Here is a 19062-nt window from a genome sequence, read left to right as displayed (position 1 = left end):
TTGCAGTGGGTGGCGGGGAGGAGAGCAGCAGGTGATGGAAATAGATTACTAAGCTCTGGTTCCAGGTCTCCCCAAGTCACTGGTCTGCTCTGTTTCCCTCACTCCAGAAGGGAGGTGTCGGTAATGGAAAATCCTTAATACATTCCTTCATTTCCAAAAGAGAACGATCAGTTTGCATCATCTTTTTGAGTAAATCTTTCACATTTTGAACGATTATCCTGGATCAATACCCAAGATTGTTGTTGAGGTAAAGAGTACGTGTGGCTGCTGAGCGCCGTCTCTTCCAGCTCTGTGACACTTGCACGAATAGGCGGTTCACATTTACCCACTTACCAGGTTCTGATGATGCTCTTCTCCTGTTACAAGCGGGTGCTAAAATACTTCCAGACCATTCCTCCATCACTGTGAAGGCAATTCATGCGCACACATTCCATTGAAATAGAATACACTGTCACTAAATTGCACAAAGAATGGCATTTTTGTTATTTTCATCTTTTCGCCAGTTAACAAGCATGAAAAATAAAGGGGGTAAATGAAGCTACTGCATTGAGAAGTGTAGCTTAGACTTCTTTCTTTCTTTCTTTCTTTCTTTCTTTCTTTCTTTCTTTCTTTCTTTTTTTTTTTGATGGTACACAAGAGAATCCTGGCATGTACCACCCCCCCACCACCCATCTCCATTTTAAAGCCATATGTCTTTGAACTACAAGCCACAATGTATAGCTCTCTATTTATTCTTCTGAGGGAAAATGGGTGAGATTGCCAGATTTCTATGAGAATTACAGGGTTTTCAAATCCTCATGGAGAAAATGACTGAGGTTCAGTGTCATTGGAAAAAGCATAGTCTTAATTTGTCTGTCGTTTTTCCTTTCATTCATACTTAGGTTCCACTCAAAGCACTTTTGAAGCTTTCTTTTTCCATTTGGTATCAAAATTACAAAAAAAAATGCCGTTTAATTCTAGGATTATTATCTATTTTGATTGACATAGAAATACGTCATCCTGAAGGGGAAAATATTAACACATATCTCCATAAGGCGCTCCGGTTAAATGGGGTTGTGTAATCACTTCTCTAAGAATGATATTGAGTGGCAGTAGGTATTGGGAAGATCTCTCAATATAACCAGCACACTGTCTGCATCTTGGTTGAGATTCCAGATCACAGGTGTGAATTTTGGTGCTAAGGACAACCATTCCATCAGTTATTACTTGCTTTTGATTAGGGAATGAAGAATAGGGGTAATGAAATTTTTCTCACGGAGTCCTTTCAACAAACTTTCCCCTGCGCGTGTCTCATTCTAACTATCTTCCTCGGCTACCTCCCGCCTCAGCCTCTTCCATGAACATTTGTTTCATTCAAAAACGTGACCTGCCCTCACACCGGACAAAAGAGTGCTCACTGTCAGGTTCATGCAGAGCTCACCTCTGTTTTAGGCTGGCCACAAGAAACAGAGAGAGACCAGGGTTCGTGGGGACACTCACAAGAGTTAAAAATATGGCGGTGATGGGTATGTGGAGGGGGCCTGGGGTGGGACGCTAACCTGGCATTTTTCTACCTTAGCCAAGTGGTGACATTAGAAGTTCTCTCCGGCCCCCTACTCCTTTCTCGCCACACGATTAGGGTCCCATTCCTGCAACAGATGCAAGGTGTTTAGGCAGTAAAACTAGACAGGGAAGAACCACCAGGAAGGTCACTACCCACTTTGGGATGGCAGCGATGCTCACTTCAGGCCCAAGATGGCGCTAGGAGCCCCAGGCGGGGGTGGGGGCTGGGGGGCCTCCAGTCTAGCCCAATCCTATTCCCACCTCGATGTGTGACCTCAGTCCCTTAATTTTTTTGGTTTTGGTAATCTTATCTTTTGGAAAAGATGCTCAGGTTGTATGCAGGAGGAAACGATGTCTGAGATTTATTTAACTCCAAAATTCCTTGAGTGAGCAACCCATTGAGAAGAGCATGAATTTCCAGAGCCCCGTTCTGGGAAACCCTGCCTTCACCAAGTCGCTCCACTGTTGTTGAGAATAAAATACTGAAGTTGACTGTCCAATTCCAGTCAAATTGAATGCACATCCACAAGGTCTCGCCATATTCTAGCCAAATTGAGATAGCTGTTATAATAGTAATGGATTTATTTAATAATTGTCTTTGAAATTTTTTTACTTATTTTTTCTTCAAGGCAACCATTAACAGCCACCCTGGAATTTCATCAGAGATCTGTTTCCACACCCTCCTCAGTGATCCCTGTGAAATAAATCATGTTGAAGGGTTTTTTTTTTTCCCCCTTATGAGTTATTTGCCTGGAGGAAAAATTCTTAACTTTCCTTTTCTTCTAAATGCACATTCAAATAAAGTGTTCTTTGAGAAGTCTTAATAAAAAGAGCAAACATGGGAATAGCTTCCAGTCTGACTCTTTCTCTGGGATGAGGGCTCTGAGAAAGAAGTCTCTGACTGCTGGAGGAATGTCAGGGGACTCCCATTGTGTAAAAAGTCTACACCCTTCTGCCCCTTAGACAATTGGTCTGTTGACTATTTATGGAGAGCAGCCTTTGTGAAGCAAGAAATATTAAAAATTATTTCAAGTGCAGTGAATTATTTTAGCCACACTAAATACATAAGAGAGAGAAGCTGGTATTTTTGTGTGTGTAAGATGCCTCGTTTTGCCCAACTCAAGGGACCGAGACGGTAAGAATTATGCTGAGAAACTGGTAAAGTTCCCTGTGGTTCCTATCAAGAGATCAGACTCTTATTAACTTTTGCAAAGTGTGAACAGGGAAGAACACTTGAAAAATAAACATCAAGTTAAGTATTTCTCTTTCTCCCATTCCCCTTTCTCTAGAGGCATTCTTAGGCGAGGGGAGGCATTAACCATCTATACCCTTGCAACTTCCCTTTCGTGGTTGCTTTTAGGTTCTTCCTTTTGGAGTACTTGAGGCAAATGACATGGCAGAATCTCTCACATCCAGCTTGCTATCCCAACGCAATGAGGATCCCACATAAAGACCCTTTGCTTTTCTCTGGGTACTACTGTCGACACCACACCACATCCTTAATTAGAACCCCACATTGTCTTTGAGGGTGACCTGGGGGTGTCTCGTCCTTATCTCAATTTAAGAATGTGGATAATATTCCCAAACATAAAAATGTAAGATCTTGAGCTCAGTTGGAGCAGGCACTTAGTGCAGCCAAATTTCCAATACAGTACAAATGAATTAGAAATATGTATCCTAAACCAAAAAAAACAAAACAAAACAAAACTGTTGAGATCTCATAAATAATAAGGTAATGGCTCGTGCGCCACATAGCATCAAGAGTAATTCTGACGGCTCATGTACCTGTGAATTAATCTTATGTAAATAACTAGAAACTTTAAAGTCAGGGGAAGACCTGAGGTGACTGATGCTTATTTTCAGATTGGTCCGATATAATTGGGTAATTTGGGGGGAGTAACTAATGCTTTCTAAGACGTGGTGACAAGAAAACCCAAATATTGCTTTCTTTTAAAAACCTTGGAAATCGATTTAACAAAGCGGTACCCAAATCAGACAAACGTAAATGGCGACAAAGGTGTTAACATTGTGTTAAAGAACTGATTCTTAGTCTACGTCAAGAGGATTTGTCTGGTTTTCTTCTAATAACCTGGTTGTTGAAGTTTAGATTTCCATGAAAAGATAGGCCTTGGATCACAAAGGCCACATGGCCTAGACTGGATAATAGATGGAATAAGCATAATGCTCCTGGTTGAAGCAGCAGCCTAATAACATTTCCTATTGCTTTAGGTAAAGAGCAGCTTTGCAGAGTGAGCATGGCCTAGTCTTCATCTGCAGAGTAGGTAAGACTGGATTCGAGGTCTGGACGCCTTAACTCCCCAGGGACTATGAGTATCACACCTGTGACATTCTCATTTCGAGGAAGTCCATTTTACAGGTGGTTTAAGATGAAAATATACTTTATGTCTAGGCATTAATCATAACAATTATGACTGATTTCTAATAAAACATCACAGTTTAGAGTATCCAACATAAGCCAGTGGTCAGCAATTGTCAAATTCGGAAGTCTGCAAAAAAGTAAAAAAGATGACCCCACTACCTGTAAATATCCTTGGCTTTTCCCCCTCCAAAAAGAGCTAGCTTACATATTGGTGATGTTTTTGCTATAATTTGAAGACACAGTGGATTCTCGTTATTTGCAGTAGTTATGTTATCTTGTTATCTGCAGTGGTTAGTTTTATAAATGGCTAAAGACACTGGATAGGTGAATACTGAATTTATTAGAGAATACTGGATTTCCTAGGGGGAAATACAAGGTTAGGTTCCTGTGAGCCTCTGGTCGCAACATTCTTGTCAACCGGTCAACACAAAGCCTTGTTTTATATGTATTTCTGTTTAAAACCACCTTATGTCATATGCATCGGTGATTCATTAACATTGAACCTGTGGCCTTCTTGCACACAGGAACCCAGACAAAGCTGCAGCACATTTGGGGGCCATTTTAAATAGTGAAATCTCCAAAAAAAAAAAAAAAGAAATGTGGGAAACATGGCACTAAATGGTCTGGGGGAAGGATTTTTTTTTACAGTATGAGAACTAAAACAAGAAGGCGGAATGTGGCCTCATTGGACATCAGCTAGGGGCGTGCTCATTCTTTGCTTGCCAGCGAATGACTGCAGAGGTGCTGAGGTTATTCATGTGGGGAGGGTACAAATAAATTTCAGCAAGTGGGCGAGTTTGCAAATAAAGAATCTGTGAATAATGAGGATTGGTTGTATAATATACAGTAGTTTCTAGTAGCTTTCCTTCCCATTAAGCCTTTGCTTACAATGCTTACAATGAATGATGTATACATTTTAAATATCTTAAAAAGTTTGTCAGTTATACCTCAATAAAAAAAATTTTTTTTGACCAGGAAAAAAAAAATACAGGTGAGATTGATGCTCTTGGCCTTGTTTATTTTTAGCATCAGTGTAATTTGATTTTTGATTGAATTTTCCAAAGTAGAGTTTATTTGCAGTTATGATGTGACGGGAGCAGACTACAGCAGGAGCATTGCCCATCACTTCTGCCTTCTTGGCTTTTTTGGGATATTCTTTTCTAATCTGTTCTTTCAGATTCAACCCTCTGGTGAACTTGACAGTGTTACCGTGAATATTAAGGGGGAGGCAAATGCTGCCCCAGTCCTCACCATTTCTCTGTCCACCCAGGCCTGCTCCAGTATGGAAGAGAGGTTGAATCTAATTCATAAATTCCACAGCTTGAGTGCTGTTGATTTACTCTCCTTTAGTGAAACTGTGATTGAATTGGGCTGCAAGGTCATTGGAATCAGGGTTGTTTCATTTCGTATGATTTTACATGTTATTCTAATAATAGTACAAAGGGAGTTAGATGCTATTTGCTGCTCATCCATCTTATTGATGTCATTTGAACAGATCGCAGAAACACAAAGGAAATCACATGGCATTTCGCCTTTGATATCCTTTGAGAAAAGAAGGTCTTTTCAGAAATGTAAAAGACAGCACGACTTAAAATTCCATCTAGTTCTCCTTGGTTTGAGAGCATCCCTTACTGTTCCTGAGATAGCTACCAAATCCTGTGGAAATCTGGGTTTGAGTTGTTCAAAAACTTTTTCAACCAATATTCAAATGTGTTGTTCCCTTACAATCCCATCCCTGGTTTTGCGGATTGGGAATCTTCCGTTTCCTTCAAACCAAGTTTTAACTCTAACCTGATTAAAAGGGGGTGACTTTTCAAATGGAGGCCACATCCACTCTTAGCCTGGATTTGTTCATTCCAGGAAATGGCCTTTTCCGGATTGCCGAATTTATTTATTTATTTTTAAGGAAGCCCTACGCCCAGCGTGGGGCTCGAACTCATGACCCCAAGATCAAAAGTCACATGCTCTCCCGACTGAGCCAGCCAGGCGCCGCCGAATTTATGATTTTTCATATGTTTCTGAGGTAGACCTGGAGTGGATCCCATCTGCAATGGAGCCAGCCCGTCTGTAGCAGGTCTGCCTTCTAGAGGGAAGCCTCATCAGCAGAGTGGGGGAGGCACTGCACTCGTCAGGCGGAAGCCTCCCTACTATCTCTGTGGCTTTCTGTGGTTTCTGCCTTTTGTCCTGTTGATGCAAGGTCTTGGCGGTCAAGGAAGCTGACACGGGTGAGATGCTTTAAAGCGCGGTGACGCTGTCTCTTTGGCTCTGTGTGAAAACAGCCAGGAGAAGCAGGACCCTGATGAGCCACTCTGGGGAGGGCTGCAGGCACCATGGAGAAGCGCGGGGGTTCAAGCCACGGTGGGCGTGCGAAGGTCAACCTAACCCGGCAGCATCTGGGAAGTCTTCATTTGTGTACGACTGTCGGGTAGAAGATGGATTAGAACGACCCCAGGAGGCCTGAAGCATGGGAACTCTGGTCATTGTGCACGCAGAGAGAGGCGGTGTTTGCAGGGAGATAAGCAGGAATTTTTGAAACTGTGCAGACCTGGTTTGCGATTCACTTATGAGCTGCGTGACTTGGAGAAAGCTGTTTAATTCTGCTGACCTTCATGTGTAAAATTTTCAAAAATAATACAGAGCTTGCAGAGTCATGTGGATGAGAGATTAGTCAGAGCATTTGGCAGGCGGCCGCCATGCAGTGGGCGTTAGGTCAATGGCAGCACCCTTATACTGAGTCCTGTTCATCCTTTCAGTGAATGTTTGGCTGCTGGCTCTGGTCTGGGTGTTGTGTTAGGCACTAGGGAGACAAAAGGAATAAAAGAGACAGGGTAACCTGGTGTTTACAGTCTAGTGGGACAACAGACAAACGGGTAGTAAAAATAGACTGTGAGAAGTTCTGGGATAAAAGAAGAAGTTGGCAACATGAGGGCACATAGAAGGGGTTTCTACGCCATACTTGTGGGGTAGGAAACTTTTCCTTGAAAAAGAAACACATCCACCGAGCTGAGAAAGATGGGGTAGCCAGACGAGGAGAGAGAGGGCTGGGCTTCTAGGGACACAGGCACGTAATGCAGAGGCCTGGAGGGAAAAGAACGTGGGTCTTCAGTGGAACTGAACAAGGTTCAAGGCACTGAGCACAGGTGTCACAGGATGTGATGGGTATCAGGGCCCTGTTGGAAGTGGGTAGAGAGAGAATGGAGGTGAGCTTGAAGAAAGAGAAAGAGGAGTCAGGTGACTCCAGTTTCTAGCATAGACATCAGGGTGGATGATGGTGTCTTTCACAAATGAGGGAATGGTTTGAGAGGTTGAAGTAGAAAAGGAATTTGGTTTGGGCTGTGTTTGGGATTGCATAGGACACTGGAGGGGAGATGTCTACTAGGCAGTTCCACAGCACAGGGTAAATCCCAGGAGACAGATGTGAGCTAGAGGGATTGATTTGAGAGTCACCTACATATAGGTCATCTGAAGTCCAGGGCGGAGTGGATGGGGTAGCCGAGGGCAGTGGGCAGAGCAAGGAGATATGGTCGTAGGACAGACCCTGTACACAGCGAGGCACCACCAGAAAAGCTGAAGACTTTCTCAGATCTCTTTGCATTCTGCCACTTCTGCTTAGTTATATTGATCAGCCAGGAAAGGTAAACAGAAAGGTTAGGGAATTTTCTACATTGTTTTGTTGGCTAGGAAAAAACCAAAAACTATATTTCAGTAAAGCAAATTTTCATGAGTAGAAACATAGTGAAGAGGACTTTATAGAGACAGAATATTCTAAGAAAGTAAGACATTTCTGAGGGAAATTATTTGCATAGATCAAGACCCAGCAATAGCAAATCTAATGTCTAAGTGCTGAAGAACTCGGCGATCAAACATTGTTCTTCAGGGGATTGTGAAATTTCTCTCTCAGGGTGTACGATTTGAGCCCTCCTAGTCATGCCTCACTTGCATCTCTTACTTCGCAAATAAAATGGAACCAAAAGGGCTTTATTCTGTAGGTAAATACAGTTGTTTCTAATTGTGTAAGTGTTCTCTTCGATAATATGAAGGATATTTTAATTTAAACCTCTGAGCTCTCCAGGTTTGCAGAAAGGGTACAGGAATCAAAATTAATGTTTGGGATTCTTGGCATTTATGTTCACCTCTCAGCTTTGCAAAGATTTCCTGTATGATTAGCAACAAGGATACATCCTCTGTGTGCACAAGAAAGGAGACTTCTTAGCATTCACTGGTGTTCAGTTTAACATTTTTGAAAGGCTGCGCTACAGTCCCTGGGTCAGGAAAGGCTATACAGAGCCATTCAAAATGCACGTTGGGAAAACTATGTTCCGTCTTTGAAAAACTGACTCTTATCTTATTATCTCCAAATTGCATTTCTATTTGAGACACTTTATTTAAAGTAGTTTCTGCAGAGGAAATTGGCACAGTTAATGATCTAGATCTCCCAGAGAAAGCCAAGAATATACAGTGAATGCTGTGTCCAACACACCCTTTAATTTCTTAGCACGGTAACTGAGGCTAGAAGGCCCTGTGCCCTAATCCCCCACTGTGCCTCAGTTTCCAAGTTAATGGCACTATGACATGAAGGGATTTAACATCTTGCTAAGTTATAATGCCTGTGTTGGTTTATACAATTAGAGATGAATAAACAGGTTGGAGATGAGGTGGTGCTACATCCTTTACTTATGTTTGAGGCTCTGGTGACTAAGAGGCCATGCACACTCTTTCTAGAGCCTTAGGCAGCTTTGTGGACTTCTTTAGGATATCTGCTCGTATACCATAGATGGGAGCAATTCGCCAGTTCCGTCTGGACAGAATACTGAAATGCCGTGGGCTTTCTTGAAAGCCATTGGTCATCTTACCAGCATCTGCCTGCGCTGGGGATGTGAGGGTTTGCATTTTGACCCTCCCATACTCTGTATCTAAGTGTGCATCCTTTCTATTCTGATCCATCCTGCCTAACATAATATGCCTTTCAAAGGGAATTGTACTAAATCCAAAGGGTCAGTTTTGTTAGGGGGGACATCACCAGGTTTTGTGGAATGGCATAAATACTAATTTTTAAAATTTTCTTTATTCTGGTTAAAATGCTGGAAAAATATGAAAACTATTCCCTCCTAGTCCCATCCCCAAGAAATAATCCGTGTTTTCATCTTTGTTTGTAATTTTCGGTATTTTATCTATGCACAGATATTTTTAGACAAAAGTGGGATCTTTTGGCACACTCTAACCTTTTAAATTTGTCGACATTTCTTAAGCACATCCTCAAGTCATCAAAATAAGGGATACACAGTTTTAACTTCATTCATGGCCTCTTAAAACTGAAAATTCATTGTATTTCAGCTCATATCTCTTTGCTGATGCCTAGCAAATGCCAACTTTAGAGACTGTCTTCGAGTAATAACTATACAATAACCTTGTCATAACACCTTTAAGAATAATTATAATTCTTCTTTTTCACTTATACTAGAGATGCCAGGTTAACTTGTGATGGACAACTACATTGTTTGTTTCTATTCAGTTGAGAAACCCAGCTGGATATGTAGCCTGTCATGACTGTCACCATCTCCATCAGAAAGCATTAATTAGGCACATAATTTATATGTGCCTGGGGACCCATGATCCCCTGATCAATAGGAAAACTACCTCATAATCTCTGCCTTCAAGGATTTACCACTGTAGGTGGATGAGCTCCCGGTTTTACTCCCTCAAATATATGACTTTGATACAACAGGAACCAGTGCAGTACCTGGCTCCATCACACATAGGTGGCCACTGGCTAATGTAAAACACGAATGCTCGCTCAAGCTATGACGTATGTTCTGGAAGATCAGGATTGAACCAGAGCGCAATGATTTTTGAGTCTGCTAATTCCAACAGCCAGATTTTCCTTGTAAAATGAATTGGGTGTTACTACCAGCATGCTTTACAATGTCATACTAGATAGATACTCACTTCCATCAATTGGCCACCAACCTCTTTGTTTATAAATAAAAACAAAAAAGAGGTTGGAGATTGCTGCATGCAAAGGCATCACTAATGAAGAGTTGAGACAGTTGAATCTGCTGGGGATGGGCTCAAATTCATGGTGATGATTGGGGAAAAGACAGGGTTGGAATTAGGGACTTACCCTTTCTCCTTCCAGTCCTTTATATCTGTGTTTTGTAGATGCACCAAAATAAATTTGCAGTGTCCATTATATAGTTTGCTGGGACCCAGAGCATCGTAGCATCCTTGATTTCGAAGTCCTTTGGCATCGATGATGTCTGACTCAGTCATAATTGTGTTTAACACATCACTGTACAATCCACAATATTAATCAAGTGGAGTTGTTACCATTCAACTGGGAGGAATTGCTGATTAATGAGTATGTGGAAAATTTTATCTGGAAAATTGTGTGTCTGTGAAAGGCATGAAGGATTTTTGCAAAACAGCGTATGAGAAAGATATTCCAAACCAAAGGCTTATGAATTCTGCATATTAAATATAAATAGCTATTAAAATATTTACTTTATTACATTTAGACAAAGTCATTAAATTAGAGTCAGTAAGAATCTGAAATTTATGTGAAAACTCATAAAACTAAAAATGCAATAAATCTAAAAAAAAATGAAATGTCACCAATTAACTCCAGTTAAAGCCTGTTGCTTCTTTTTTTAGTGCCAGAGGGAAAAGTTGTGTGCTAAACATGGTATTATGGTAAAAAAGGGAAAATAGTATTACTAGTGGACAGAAAAAATGGTGAGAGGTATTGAGAAGGCTCAAGTTCATCTGGTGATTGCAGCCTTCATGTTCTAAGGAAAATCTGTCATTTGAGTCTCCAGGTTTGATATTTGACTTTTTAAAAATCTAATTTGAAAATTCATGGTATGCAAGGCTCAGTGAAGACTCATCTTGGTGAAGAAATGACTCCCTGAGATAAAATGGACATGTGGGCCCTTATCGTTTTTTACATGATGGAGAGTTTGGGCTCATGGGGATAGGTTTGAGGAGGTAGATGTGGTTTCTCTGTGCTCAAGTTGATCATACTGACGCTTCTCTAGAAAGGAATGCTTTTTTTTTTTTTTTTGAACTCATTGGATTACCAGTTTATCACAGAGTATATTAAAAGCCATGGATCAACAGCCAGATGAAGAGATCTGGAACAAAGAAGCTCTGTCCCATGGAGTTTGGAGCCCTGCACAGGGACAAGGGAAAGGGTTCTGGGTCACCAACCCGGAAGCTGTCTGGACCCCCTCCTTTTGGGTTTTTATGATTTGATTTTCTTAGGGAGGCTTCATTAAATGGCATGAGCGATTAAATCATTGGCCACTGGTGACTGACTTGGAATGTTGAAGTCATTTACATGGACGTTTACACATGTCAAAAACAGGCAAATACCTGCACTTGCATGTGGTTCATGCTAATGAATTTTTTTTTTTTAAGATTTTATTTATTTGAGAGAGAAAGCAAGTGAGAGAGAGAGCACAAGGTTGGGGAGGAGGGAGAAGGAGAAGCAGACTCCCTGCTGAGCGGGGAGCCCAGTGCAGGACTATCCCAGGACCCCGGGATCATGACCTGAGCTGAAGGCAGACACTTAACTGACTGAGCCACCCAGGCGCCCCATCATGCTAATGAATTGTAAACAGGACTAAGGACCATGACTTGCCTGAGTTGGCAAGTAATGAGGTTCCATGTTTTAAGGACAAAACAGTGTCTGCAAGAAGGTAACAAAATCAAAAGAAGCAGAATATTTTTGCTTTGCTGCCACTTCTGGAATAGTCTGGGGTGCAAAGTTGGACTTTGGTTGATCATGATATGTCAGTGTAGATTCATCAGCTGTGACAAATACACCTCTCTGGTGGGGTGCTGGGAAGTGACAGGATGCTATGAAATAAAATGAAAGGTACTGAACTCACCCCTTAAGTTGAAATTTGCCTGCTTTCTGGGTTGAAAATGACCCCCCCCATGAACTATTTCAATAGAAGAATGAATCTAATTATAGTCTTTCAATTTAGATGTATATTTTTCTGTTCAGGAAAACAAAGTTATCAATATTTGAGAGAAATTTGTATATATATTCAAATAGGATAATCTCAATACATGTGAAGGACAATATTCCTTAGATTGGTACATTGATAGCTTATTTCAAATCAACATTTTTTATTTATTAAAACTAGACTGCCAATAAACAATATTTAGTAGGAAACAAGTAATATTCAAAACTTGATTTCTATGTATTTTTAAAGATTTATTTATTTATTTATTTATTTATTTATTTATTTATTTATTTGAGGGGGGAGGGGCAGAGGCAGAGGGAGAGAGAGAATCTCAAGCAGAGTCCCCACTGAGCATGGAGCCTGATGATGGGCTCGATCCCACGACCCTGAGAGCATGACCTGAGCCGAAATCAAGAGTCAGATATTTAACCAACTGAGCCAGCCAGGTGCCCCTAAACTTGATTTCTATATTTTTTAAAAAACTTTTTTACTTTAGAATAATTTTGGATTTATGGAAAAAATTACAAAGTACTACAGCTCCCATATGCCCCCCACATGGTTCCCCTTATTAGTAACATCTCACATTGTACATTTGTCACAATTGATGAACCAGTGTTGATATATTATTATTATATTATTATCTGTAGTCTACAGTTTATTCAACTTTCCATAGTTTTTACCAAATATCTTCTTTCTGTTCCAGGGTCCCACATTATGGTTAGCCGTCATGTCTCTTTAGTTTGTTTGTGGGGTGTCACGGGGTTTCTCAGACTTTCCTTGTTCTTAATGACTTTGGTGATTTGGAGGAGTACTGGTCAGGTATTTTGTGTACTCTCCCTCAAGCAAGACTTGTTTGATGCATTTAAAAAAAATTTTTTTAAGACTTATTTATTTATTTGAGTGGGGGGACAAGGGGCAGAAGCAGGAAAGAGAGAGAATCTCAAATAGATTCCCGGCTGAGCGTGGAGCCCAACATGGGGCTTGAACGGCCCTGGACCATGACTTGAGCTGAAATCAGGAGTTGGATGCTTAACCAACAAAGCTACCCAGGCGTCCCAGAATTTGTTTTTTTCTTATGAAGACAATTCTTAGAGCAGTTTTAGGTTCACAGCAAAATCGAGAGTAAGGTACAGAGATTTCCCATATCTCCCTTGCCCCCGCACATGCACAGCGTCCTCCAGTGTCAGCATCCCCCACCAGAGTGGTACATTTGTTCCAGTTGATGTACCTATAATGACACATCATAATCACCCAAAGTCCACACCTTACATTATGGTTTGCTTTTGGTGTTGTACATTGTGAGGGTTTGGGCAAATATATAATGAAATGTATTCACTATCACAGGATAATATAGAGTATTTTCCCTGCTCTAAAAATGCTCTGTCTTCTGCCCAGTCATTGTCCTCCCTACTCCCAACCCCTGGTAACCATTGATCTTTTTGCTGTCTCCATAACATTGCCTTTTCTAGAATGTCATATATTTGTAATTATACAGTATGTAGCCTTTTCAGATTGGCTTCTTTCACTTAGTAATATGTATTTAAGTTTCCTTCATGTCTTTTCATAGCTTGATAGATCAGTTTTTTTAGTACTGAATAAAATTCCATTGTCTGGATGTCCCCCAGCTCACTAATTCATTCACCCACTGAAAGACATCTTAATTACTTCAAAGTTTTGGCTTCTGTATATGTCCATAACCAGGGTTTTTTTTTTTTTTTAGGTTTTATTTATTTATTTGAGTGAGACAGAGAGGGAGAGAGCACACGAGTGGGTGGCGGGTGGGGCAGAAGGAGAGGGTGAAGCAGGCTCCCTGTTGAGCAGGGAGCCCAATATGGGGCTCCATCCCAGGACTCTAGGACAGTGACCTGAGCCCAAGGCAGACGCTTAACTGACTGAGCCACCCAGGTGCCCCATAAGCAGGTTTTTCTGTAGACATAAGTTTTCAACTCCTTGGGGTAAATATCAAGGGGTACACTTGCTATAGTATATTCTAAGAGTCTGTTGAGTTTTATAAGAAACCGCCAAACTGTTCTTCCAAAGTGGCTATACCGTTTTGCATTTTCACCAGCAATGAATGAGAGTTCCTGTTGCTCCACATCCTCACCAACATTTGATGTCATCAGTGTTCAGATTTCTGCCATTCTCATAGGTGTGTCATGGTATCGCAATTCTCTGATGACACACGAGGGGGCACATCTTCTCACATGCTATTTGCCATGTGTGTCATTTCTTTGGTGAGTTGCCTGTCTAAGTCTTTGGCTCATTTTTTATTGGGTTATCTGTTTTCTTATTGTTGTTTTAGAAGTTCTTTGTATATTTTGGATAATAAGTACTTCATTCAGATGTGTCTTTTGCAAATATTTTCTTCCAGTCTGTGGCTTGTGTTCTTATTCTCTTGACATTGTTTTTCACAGAGGAAAAGTTTTTCATTTTAACAAAGTCCAGCTTGTCAGTTATTTCTTTCATATATCATGCCTTTGGTGTAACATCTAAGAAGCCATCACCATGCCCGAGGTCATCTGATTTATCTGTATACATTATTTGTATTTCTTCTGCATGAGAACTTTGTCTCTTCTTCATTTATTTAATCATTTATTTATATCCATTTAGACTCATGGATATTTATTTATACTTTGGGTTTTAATCTAATACTACCTTGTGTTGCTGAAATTGTTCCAACTTTGGCCACTGGGAGCTCTTTCAGTTGGTCTCTGTGTTCCTTTGATAGACTCTTATCCCTGTGTGTGTGTGTGTTTGTGTGTGTGTGTGCACGTGCGCGCTTTGAGAACTTCTTTATATTATGACACTAAAAGAAGCTCCAGATTCATCTTATATGTTTGCTGCCACCGTCCTGGAACCAGCTAAGGAATTCTGGTTCCTTTTATTGGAATATAGTATTAGAGACCAAGGTTTGCTTTTTGCTCCTGGGGGGTTGCCTCTTTTAGGGTTTCTTCATGACACAGCAGGGAAATATATGTGTGGACATTAACCCATGAATATACACATATCTGTATGTAATCATCTATATAGATATTAAGGTAAACATGAGTTCATACTGATGTTTCCAACTGTCATCCATTACCACATGGATTATTCTTCCCCTTGATCATCTATAAACCTTCCACTCCAACAGGGAGAAACCCTCCTCCCACCATCTGTCCTTCATTTACTTGAACGTTCACTTCCAGTATACATGACTAATGGTATCAGAATGTTAGCCAGTGCCCTAGGGAAATGAATTTATCAACCAGAGTACAGTGCTTATGTACAGTTTCTTCTGTCTTCAGTTTTGTGGATTTCACTCTTTCCCAAAGTTAATTAGGTTAGCACCTCCCCCACTCCCTCAGTGAGATTGTTTCCTGCATTTGTAATGCAGTTAGATTGTTTTGTCACATTCTGTATTTTATCCTGGGGTCTCCCAAACTCCTAAATGATGTTTTTAAAATTTATACACATTGAAGTTTACCCTTTGTGCTTTAAAGTTTTGTGGGTTTTGACAAATGTGTAGGGTAATGTTACCCATCATCATAGTATCCTACAGGGTAGTTTTACCATCTTAAAAAAATCCCCAGTGCTTTACCTGTTCTGCTGTCCTCCCTCCTGGCCAAACTCCCAGCAACCACTGGTCTTTTTTATCATCTCTGTAGTTTTGCCTTTTCTGAAATGTCATATAATTGGAATCGTACCCCATGTAGCCTTTTTACCCTGGCTTCTTTCACTTGCCATTATACATTTGAGATTCATCCATGTCTTTTTGCTTCTTTGATAGCTTTTTATATGGTAATAACATATATGGTATATTATATATTATATATTATATATATATATTATATGGTAAATAACAGTTTATTGTTTGAGTGTACACGGTATCATTGACATACTGAAGGATAACTTTGTTGCTTCCAGTTTTGGAGATTATGGATAAAGCTATCATCAACATTAGTGAGGAGTTGTTTGTACAGTTGTTCGTAAGCTGCCAAATCATTTGTGTAAATGTTTAGGGTGGAGATTGCTGGATGGTATGGTCTAGCTTCGTAAAAAACTGACAAACTGTCCTCCAACACGGCTGTACCATTTCGAATTCATCAATGAGTTTTTGTTGCTCTGCATCCCCTCGCTAGCAGTCGGTATTGTCAGATTTTTGTGTGTTAGCCATTCTAATAAGTTCATGGTAGTATCTCGTTGTTGTTTTAATTTGCAGTTCCCTGATGACAAATGTTGTTGGGCATAATTTCAGTATGCTCATTCAGCATCTGTATGTTCTTTGGTGAGATGTCTGTGCGGATCTTTCCCCCATTTTTAATTGTTTTTCCTTAATGTTGAATTTTGAGAGTTCTCTGTATAATTTTACTTATTTTTTACAACCAAAATACCCTGTGTATTTTAAGAGACCTTAAGTTCTATCATCAGCTTCTTAATTTTACAAGATTTCTTACCAATTTAGAATAAGGTTTACCCTTCCTCCATTAGTACAGGTTAGAAGATTTATTCACTTAGTTTCAACCTATATATATATATATATATTTGCACACACCAGATGGGCCAGACAACGACCCTACTTGTAGAAGTTTACAATTCAGGAAGGAAGACTCAATGGGAGGTATTATTATAGATTTAATTTGATGGGAAATGAGGCAGAAAGTTTCAAGGACATTACCCCCTTAATATCCTCTTCACCCTTTGCTGATTCTGGGATTAGAGACTTTAGAAGTCTTTCTGAGACAGTTTTGCATTCTCCGAGGGAATGTTAAAAAAATCTTAATTTGGGGTAATTTTGTGTTACTCCAGACTCTTGAGCACTAAGGTTCTGTTATGTAGTTTCTCACCAAGTCATTCTGTTATCTCCAGGAAGGGAAGCACTGATGAATAAAAACCACCCACGCTCTCTCGATTTTTCTACCTACCACCAGTTGAAAGACCTACCTGGTCAGCCTATTTATTTCACTTTATGCCAAAGATCAGGGATTGTATTTGATGCAATCAAATAATGCAAAATTCCCCAGTCTGTGCCTATGGATTTGGATTTAATAGCAGCCTGCACTTTACCTCTCCGAAGTTTTTCTTACTTGGTTTCACTTAGGATGCTTAGGTCACTGACAACTTTTGTGAGTCAAAAACGACCACATTCATATTTGAGAAGACTTTGGCTGACAAATCAAGTTTTTAATTACAGGAAATAATCACAACTACTGTAGATGCAATTAAAGGCACTTTTCTTTGGGGGAAGCTTGTTTGTCTTCTTTATTTTTCCCCAAGCTCATTATAAAAAAAAAAAAATTACTATACTCTTCCATGCTTATAGCCTGAACTCTGTAACTTCCTGCTGTGAATATGGAAATGGCTTTTGTTGAAATCAAAGAAATTAGTTAAAAGGATTTTTTAGTCTGTTAGTAGAAGTGGCTTAACGGTTTTCAAGAAAATATTTGCTTTGTTCATGATTTAACTGAATAAGACATCTGACCTCTGATATCTTCATCTCACATCTCTCTTTCTGTCATCAATGAATTGCTTTAAGTTTTACGAGTAGCGAATTGATGAAATAAAACCATAATTCGATTCTCCGAATTGTTTAGAATTCAGATATATAAAGTGTATCTCAATAATGTGAGAAGTTTTTTGTTTGTTTGTTTGCTTTTCTTTTTAAGTGTGAACTCTGGCATTTAGTAGCCTTCAGAGAAATACCGGGTTTGGAGGGGTATTTCAGGTCAATTTTGAACACCTGCAGAAGAAGTGAGTTGGCAGAATATAATCCTGCCAGTTGAAATTTAGCCAGCCTTTGGCATTTATTCTCATCTAGAAAATACTGCAGGAGTTTTAAATAATATAATAGCCATGTTACTTAGTCCCCATATTCCTCTCATTACTTATTTGCCAAGATGACTTGCTTATTTGGAAGATACTGGATTGGGGGCGTCTGGGTAGCTCAATCCGTTAAGCGTCCACCTCTTGATTTCAGCTCAGATCATGGTCTCAGGGTCGTGAGATCAAGCCCCGAGTCGGACTTCCCGCTCAGTGGGAGTTTGCTGGAGATTCTGTCTCTCCCTCTCTCCCTCTCTCTCTCTCTCTCTCTCTCTCTGCCCCCCGCCCCCACCCTGGTCTCTTTCAAATAAATAAATGAATAAATAAATCTTTAAAAAAAGAAAAGAGAGATACTGGGACAGAGGTTGGACCACATATATTGGTCCCTTTTTTTCTGTGTATTATTTACTTTGAAAATGTCAGAGTATATTACCAAGTGTTTTCCTGTTTCACAGATTTGTAAACTGAGGGACATGATTTTGATGGGCTTAACTCCCAGGGCTAGGCCAGCATTTAGCTTTACCTTCTTACATTCACTGCAATCCGTACAAGGTAGCTGACTCTACAGTGTTTTGTCCAAGTCCTATTTCTGTTTACCATTCCTTCAACAAATGTATATATTGGACAGCAACCACGGCCCAGCAAATGGAACTGCAAATATGGACAGGGATCAGCATGTGGGAGAGAGAGCACAAGATTGTTATGTAGGACATGGTGTTAACACCCGAGGGGTAGGGCACCTAACCCAGGAGGGAGCAAGGAGATGGGAGGCAATTTGGATCAGGGAAGGTTGCCCAGAGGAGCTGCCCCTGAAGCTGATTCTTGAAGAATGAGTCAGAGTTTGCCAGACACAAAAGAGTGAGTTGGAAGCAAAGAGATCATGGTGTGTCCAAGGGGCCTGTAAGTAGTTTAATGAGCAGTGGGGGTTATTGGGACGGGAAGGAGCAGGGGCTGGGTCAGTGCAGTACAAGGTATGTCGCGTTAAGAATCTTGGACTTCCCATCAGAGAAAGACATGTATCATATGACCTCACTGATATGAGGAATTCTTAATCTCAGGAAACAAACTGAGGGTTGCTGGAGTGGTGGGGGGTGGGAGGGAGGAGGTGGCTGGGTGATAGACACTGGGGAGGGTATGTGCTATGGTGAGCGCTGTGAATTGTGCAAGACTGTTGAATCACAGACCTGTACCTCTGAAACAAATAATGCAATATATGTTAAGAAAAAAAAGAAGAAGATAGCAGCAGGGAGGAATGAAGGAGAGTAAGTCAGAGGGGGAGACAAACCATGAGAGACGATGGACTCTGAAAAACAAAGTGAGGGTTCTAGAGGGGAGGTGGTGGGGGGATGGGTCAGCCTGGTGATGGGTATT

At 40.5% G+C, this 19062-nt stretch overlaps 1 protein-coding gene and 1 non-coding gene across 2 annotated transcripts in view; one reads left to right on the top strand and one right to left on the bottom strand.

The window, feature by feature from the left end:
- The window catches only part of KIAA1217 (KIAA1217 ortholog), a 283716-nt gene that overhangs the window by 49194 nt on the left and 215460 nt on the right, over positions 1 to 19062 (top strand).
- On the bottom strand, positions 5838 to 5910 carry TRNAK-UUU (transfer RNA lysine (anticodon UUU)). The gene has a single exon. It is a non-coding gene; the product is annotated as a tRNA-Lys (tRNA).

This window comes from Callorhinus ursinus, unplaced genomic scaffold (genome assembly GCF_003265705.2).
Source record: "Callorhinus ursinus isolate GAN/ISIS: 27379988/994484 unplaced genomic scaffold, GSC_fseal_2.0 scaffold63, whole genome shotgun sequence".
Lineage (NCBI taxonomy): Eukaryota > Metazoa > Chordata > Mammalia > Carnivora > Otariidae > Callorhinus > Callorhinus ursinus.
This window is presented reverse-complemented; position numbering and strand designations above follow the sequence as displayed.